The following is a 7,191-nucleotide window of genomic DNA, read 5'->3' on the forward strand; positions in this document are numbered from 1 at the left end:
CCGCCGAGCGGCAGTCATAGTGACGTTATGTCCCGCCAAAGGGAAGTCATAGTGACGTTATGCCCCGCCGGGCGGCAGTCATAGTGACGTTATGTCCCACCGAGGGGCAGTCATCTTTACGTTATGTCCCGCCAAAGGGAAGTCATAGTGACGTTATGCCCCGCCGGGCGGCAGTCATAGTGACGTTATGTCCCAACCGAGGGCAGTCTAGTTACGTTATGCCCGCCAAAGGAAGTCATAGTGACGTTATGTCCCCGAGGGGCATCATAGTTTACGTTATGTCCCGCCGAGGGGCAGTCATAGTGACGTTATGTCCCGCAAAGGGAAGTCATAGTGACGTTATGTCCCGCCGAGGGGCAGTCACGCAATACAAATAAAAATGAAACGTTACATCCAACTTAACGCGGTTCTGCCCAGCTGGGTGCCGTTCAGGTTAGCGCGGATATTTAATGGGCGTGGGACGCACCCGTCGTGACGAGACCAGAGATGCTCTCCTTACGAGGACCGAGACCAGGGATGCCCTCCTTACGAGGACCGAGAGCAGGGATGCCCTCCTTACGAGGGCCGGGACCAGGGATGCCCTCCTTACGAGGACCGGGACCAGGGATGCCCTCCTTACGAGACCAGGGATGCCCTCCTTACGAGGGCCGGGACCAGGGATGCCCTCCTTACGAGGACCGGGACCAGGGATGCCCTCCTTACGAGGACCGGGACCAGGGATGCCCTCCTTACGAGGACCAGGGACCAGGGATGCCCTCCTTACGAGGACCGGGACCAGGGATGCCCTCCTTACGAGGACCGGGACCAGGGATGCCCTCCTTACCGCACGGTAACCTGCAGCTCCTCAGGAGAGCGGTCGAGGGCGGAGTAGCCGTAGTACGGCACCGGCGAGAGGGAGCGGTGACGCACGCGGCGCTGGCGGCGGTACTCCTCAGCGTACCGACTCGGAGAGTACTCGGCACACCTGCGGCGCAGCATGACGTTATGACAACACTCAACGCCATGCACGCTACCATTCCCGAAACCTAAATAAACCGTACGGAATGATACGAGGGAGCAGCTTTCACAACATTATGGAGTACTCCAGTTCTAAGCGTGGCCTGTGTTCGCGTGACGTGGCTGGTGAGGTGCCAGCAGATATATGCGACACCATGACACTCAGCCGTCCCGTTGGCTATATCTAGACAGCAGTCCGTAGCGTGATGCCAACCCACACAAGCCTGGTCAGGCTAGCCGGCTGCTCCACCCTGCTCGCTCCTTTGGCGGAGCGGGAGGCCAGCAGAGCGCCCCAGCGCCCCGTCACAGCGATCAGCATCAGGGCGGGCCCGTATCGCGCCCTTCTCACCGGCCGGGCGAGAGCGTATCGACGGCGATCGAGCGGTTAAAGCGGGACCGGTCCCGGCTCAGTCCTCGGGAGCGACGCTCCGAGAACCGTCCGAACTCCTCGTTGTCCCGGCAGTAGAAGTCCTCGTAGTCGCCGGCGCGGCGCGGCGAGCACTCGCGGTAGCGGTGAGTGTAGTCGCGGTAGCGCGAGCCGTAGTCGCCGAACCGAGGACCGTAGCTGCCGTAGCGCGAGCCGTAGTCCCCGTAGCGCGGCGGCGAGCAGTCACGGGCCGAGAACGGGTAGCAGTCGTCGTAGCGCGGGCCGGAGTAGCGCCGGAAATCGTCGCCGTAGCCCGGGGACGGGTGACGGAAGCGGCCAAACTCACTGCAGTCCCCGGGGAACGGAGGCAGTTCCGGAGAGAACGAGCGCCGCAACGGCGAGCCGCAGCGGTAGTCGGAACGGGAGAAGCGAGGCTGGAACGACAGCCGGAGGGCGTGTTAAAAAGCGACGGCGTGCTGAGTGACTGTGTATGCGCATCGTGATCGAACCAGGGTGGGTCGAACAAACAGTCGACTTCGCATGATGTTTTTGTACAGCCGAAACGTCAAGACAGACATGATGGAGCCTCGCCTTAAGGTGCGGCCGAGGTAAGTGGTCCGTGTTTAATGGGTGGAGGGTGGAGACCAACGTGTCCCACCCAAAGCACGGGCGAAGACTGGGTGGGGTGCATTGGTGCGGCAAAGCTGCTGAGACAAGCATCTTTCAATGAGCGATCGCTAATTTAGGCAGATTTCAAAACACCCTGTAAGGCTTTCTATTGATGTCGCTAAAGGACATCCGATCGAATAACTTTCACATCCTGTGGACGACGAAAACACGCCCGAAATAACTTAGTAGATTAATAAGATTTCACGTCGAATGTCCGCGGTGCCAAAATATTGCATGGTTTAGTAACGGCAGGATGGAAATCATTGATGAATTAACCGCGAGCGCAGCCATGTCACAAAATGTATCCAGCGAGGCACAGGAACCCACCAATTGGCTCACTTGCTAACGTATCTTCCTCGGCTTCCTCGGCTCGGCTGCAGCTCCGCAGCAGCTTTCACCACAGCCGCACCAGACGAGCTCACAAGAGTACCGACCTACGACGCCGGCACCACTATATATACGGGCGCGGGGGGTGGACTGCGGCGGGCGGAGGACGGAGAACACCAGAGCCCGGGGAGGGCGGCGCGTGCCACGCTGCTGGCGCCATCTACACGGCTCCGCGCCGCCCTGTCGCGTCGCGTGCCGCCCTGCTGGCGCCATGGGGTGGCGCCGGCGTGCCCCACACCCCCGACAATTGTGGAGAGACCAGCTGGCATGAGTCCATCTGGACGGTTTGCTGTCTCGTCTAGGAGGTGAACCCTGGCGCCTTTGATCGTCCTTCGTTATGCAAGACGAGGTGCCGCCTGAGCTGCGTCAGTGTTATTGCATGGGCGGGCTCTCGGGAACACTGCGCTCCTTGCTGACCGCTGTTTGGCTCCGTTATCACTCTTTCTGCCGTGGATAAACAAAGCCCGGCTGTAATGATGGCGGCCTTTTTGTGCTGCCGCTCTGTACTTAGTACATTTTCTTTTGCAAGCAGTGTGGATTGCCTCTGAACGTTTCCAGCGTGATGTCAGATATTAGCAGTGCAGCGCAAATATTGACTATCCGAGGCGAGGACACTTAACACGCAGCATGTGTCTGGGTGCAGCCGAGTATGAGCCGTCAAATTCGATGCCCTCGCATGACGATGCTTGTAAGTTTCTAACCCAAGACACTGTGCCCACCAAAAACACAACCGAAGTGCAGGAGCGGCGCCAAGGATTATGAGTCGGGGGCAGCCACACGGGGGCGGGGGGGGGGGGAGACGCCTGGGCAGAGCCGTGTCCAAAGGGACCTGTACTTCCTTATGAGACTGTTGTGTGTATCATATCCAAAGTAATATCCATATTGGATCCCTCTGATTATCCAGCGTTGACAGGATACTTCCAATTTACAGGGGGCCTCCAAATCTCGTCAAAGAGGCTCGTTATCCCAAAGCAGGGCGTTCCGATCCAAAACCTCCTAAACAAAGAGAGCGCCTCCGAACCAAGAGCAATCCTGAGCCTGCTAGATTGTAAGGGGGGGGGGGCTTCTGGAGCCAGCGAACAGGCTGCCTTAACATAGCACTGGGTCTTATTTTCAAGAGCACGGGCTCATCAGAATTCATAAGAATGGCCTCCCGATCCAGAAAACAGGCCTATAGAGATGTAGAACAAGGTCTTCTGTGCCCGACTCAATACTCTCTAGCTCAGCTCAGTTCTGCGGCCCTATCGATCTGATTTTTGGCAATCAACGGGTAGCTAAAATGCCTTTAGTTTGGGAAAACGGGACCTCCCAAAAATTCTGAGGGGCAAAAACATGCCCTTGTCGTCTCTGCTCCCCCCCCCCCCCCCCCCCTCCTGCACAACCTTTGCCTGAATGACATCTATAATTTAAGTTCGGAGTTCGGACATTTGGGTGCCGAGGACAGACAGGTGCGCTTGAGAACAACCAAAGTTTCAGTCTGGCATGTACTGCGCGAAAACATCGACCGACAGGCCGTCGCTGCAATAAGTAGAGAGGAGAGAGAGAGAGAGAGAGAGAGAGAGAGAGAGAGAGAGATAGAGAGAGAGAGAGAGAGAGAGAGAGAGAGAGAGAGAGAGAGAGAGAGAGATAGAGAGAGAGAGAGAGAGATAGAGAGAGAAGAGAGAGAGAGAAGAGAGAGAGAGAGAAAGAGAGCACAGCCAATAGTCTATTGCTGTTATCAGCAGTTATCGACTTACAGTGATATCCTTCTGTCTAGTTAAGATAAAGTCTGAGATGCATTTCAAGCACCATCATTAAGTGAGATGCTAGTTAACCTAGTCGTAGAAATTTCGAACATAATCCAAGGAGGATGCGACACAGTCGGTAGAAGTAAAATCCTCTGGAATATGGTTCGGCGCCGAATATTTCTGTACTGCTCCTGATGCTGCACTAAGTTGTAAGAAAATAGGAGTAGTAGTTAACATATGGACCCAACCACCGGTTACATTAGGAGGCCGCTTCATGGTATTCAAGTCATTTCTGGTATCCTAACCGGCATATACCCTTTCGTGTGTAGAATTTCCGTGAAAGCATGTCTTGAAAATAGCAGAATTAGGTTGTTTGTGCAAAGAAAGACCGGCAAAAGCTGTAGTGCAAGTTCCCATGTAATGTGTAGAGTGTATGGTGGCTTGAAGGCAGCGGAAATGAAGTTTTTATGGGTGTATGCAGATGGGCTGGATCAGAAGTACTGAAGTCGATTAAGACTGTGCGATAACCCATACTGTGCATTCGTTCTTGTGGGTTGTATTTATATTAAGTACTGACCTTTTGATTGAACGGACAGTGCTTGTAACGGGAGCCCTGGTGACACAATCAGAGATCGCAAAATTTCTGGCCAATGACAGAATTTCGCGGCGAAAGCTTGACGTGGCGTATTGCTCCGCACCATCCGTCCTGTTCTGCGGAGTCACCTGACCTTGAGCGCGGCCGCTGTCACCGGCCGCGTGCCATCGCAGTCAGGGGCAAATAGGGAACGGCTAGAACCCAGCCCGCCGCGAGGTGGGGTGGGGTGGGGGGATAGGGGGGCAGCGGGATCGGAAAGCATGTGCGACAACCAACTGAGCTGCCGGGGCGAACAACTCAAGGCAACCGATTTAATGTGGGCATCTCCTGAACAAAAACAATTTAGTGTTTCGCGCATGCCACAGATTTGAAGACACATTCTATTTGGCGTTTGTTAGCTCACAATAGTCCCAGTGCACCAGCTGAAGAACACCCAAATGAAAATATTATGGTTGATATGACCAGTCGCATAACTCAGAATCAGTGTTTATAAATGACAGTTGATGTCATGCAGTCTGAATGCAGGCTTTCTTCAGGATAGCTGACTGCGCGCACCAAGTCGGGAAAAGTTATGTCTGCAAAACCGGGATCTGAATCGATAATGACCCATTCGGATGTCTTTGAGCATGGGAAGAGCAAGAGCAAAAGCAAAGCAAAAAGAAAAAAATGAGCGTGCAAATCGATCGATCATAGCGTAAAAACAAATCATCATAACGAAACCTATAAAGATGACCTGCGTCATTGGGACTTCTGGGCGCACTCAGCTGCTGAGGTAATATAGTGTCGCCTGCCTCTCACCCTTGCATGAAGGACGGCACCGCGGGGAATCGAGCCACCTGCCACTTTTCCCAGGCGTTTCCCAGACGAGCAGTGGTTAACGCAGACACGATAACCACTACACTATCGACACCCCTATAAGGGGACTGGTCTGAAAAAGTTCCCTTGCCGTTCCTACCAAAGTGAACGGCCTATTGCCCACACAAATAATATAACGTAACACTTTAAGACAAAATTATTAGATTTAGCAGGTAATGCAAAGGTCAAATCAAATTATGAAGACAAGAACAAGAAAGGCATCTTAAGAGGGCACTAGATCGATAGGGTCAGGAATTTGTGTTCCATGAGTTGGCTGATAGATGGGTGGAGGGGGAGGGGACAAATGAGCTCGAGTTATGGAACGGGTGTACTCCAGGGCGGAGTGGGACCGTGGACTTGGAATATGTGTGATACGTTGATGCCCAGTGATCGGCTGTGTTCTACAGCGCTAGTGCATTGTTTTTCAATTTCATGTGTATGTGTCATGATGCTGATATAAGAAATGGGTCCCAGATGAAAAAGTGAGAGCTTTGTTATAGAAAGGCAGTGCATTTAGTTCGCGTGGTGGAATAAACCACTACAGCAGCACTATTTTAATCATACACACCTACATGCACACTAAGTATTGGTGATGGGTCGTGCGGTCAATTAACTCCTACTTATCCCTTATCAGAAAAAGCCTCTCAGAGGTTTTCTAAAAAAAAAGTTGAAACGCCAACGCATGACGCTAAATATGTCAGCGGCAAAGTTTTCACCATTTTGCACCTTTGGTAATTTGGAGACTATCTTTCACAGAGCGCGATTGATGACGCTTTTGTCGGAGTTGTCGGCCGCGTTCCGCGTCCAAGCAGGGAAAATGCATGTTTAGCGTAGAATATGCGCTGTAATGCGCATATCTTTCCTGTTGGTGGGCATCACTCATAATGACGCGAGGCTAATGCGGTTCTACCGGTTTTCCTGATGCAAGTAGATCACGCCGTTGATCTACGTCGAGCCAAGTGTATGGCCCCATGATGGCGCTAGGCTAATGCGGTTCTACCGGTTTTCCTGATGCAAGTAGATCACGCTGTTGATCTACGTTGAGCCAAGTGTATGACCCCAAGCGGAAACATAATGACGCGAAGAATTTGCAAGGATAATATAATGCTGGCACCTGGCGGCATTCGTCGGTCACCCGGACGGCGGTTGTCAATACAAAAGTATTTCCTTAGCAAGTTGCAGATACAGACAGGTTTGAAGCGTGCCACCTGCTGGGGCATGATTTGAGCCTGAGGCGTTGAACTCTTTGTTTCATAAGCATCCATGTCAGCCATATGATGACATTATGAGGCGGATGTGGCATGTTCAGGCACCATTTAGTACCACACTGTGACCAAAATAATTCGCAGTTTCCATCAAAAAAGCAAGACAGCTCACATGCTGAGCAATACTTAGCTTTGCTCAGCAAGAGCTTTGGTCTTAAATAGCATTTAAACGAGCAGATTAAGGCGGCTTAATTTTTGCTTGAAATGGGTGTACTTTGTTTTGCAATTGAAATACTTGGAAGCAAAAAATGTTGTTTGAATCCCTTGCTCTCCAATTGGCAACATTTAACAATATCCCACGACTTACCTTGTACATCGCGATGCCGGGCT

At 52.6% G+C, this 7,191-nt stretch overlaps 1 protein-coding gene across 1 annotated transcript in view; it reads right to left on the reverse strand.

Moving 5' to 3' along the window:
- Positions 1-1,794, reverse strand: part of LOC119096730 (hemocyte protein-glutamine gamma-glutamyltransferase) — a gene marked incomplete at its 3' end in the record, with an annotated part of 35,339 nt that extends 33,545 nt beyond the window's left edge. The window contains 2 exon segments of the mRNA XM_037219641.1: positions 824-964; positions 1,346-1,794.
- Between the last annotated feature and the right edge of the window lie 5,397 nt (positions 1,795-7,191).

This window comes from Pollicipes pollicipes, unplaced genomic scaffold (genome assembly GCF_011947565.3).
Source record: "Pollicipes pollicipes isolate AB1234 unplaced genomic scaffold, Ppol_2.1 Scaffold_4295;HRSCAF=5057_pilon_pilon_pilon, whole genome shotgun sequence".
Lineage (NCBI taxonomy): Eukaryota > Metazoa > Arthropoda > Thecostraca > Pollicipedomorpha > Pollicipedidae > Pollicipes > Pollicipes pollicipes.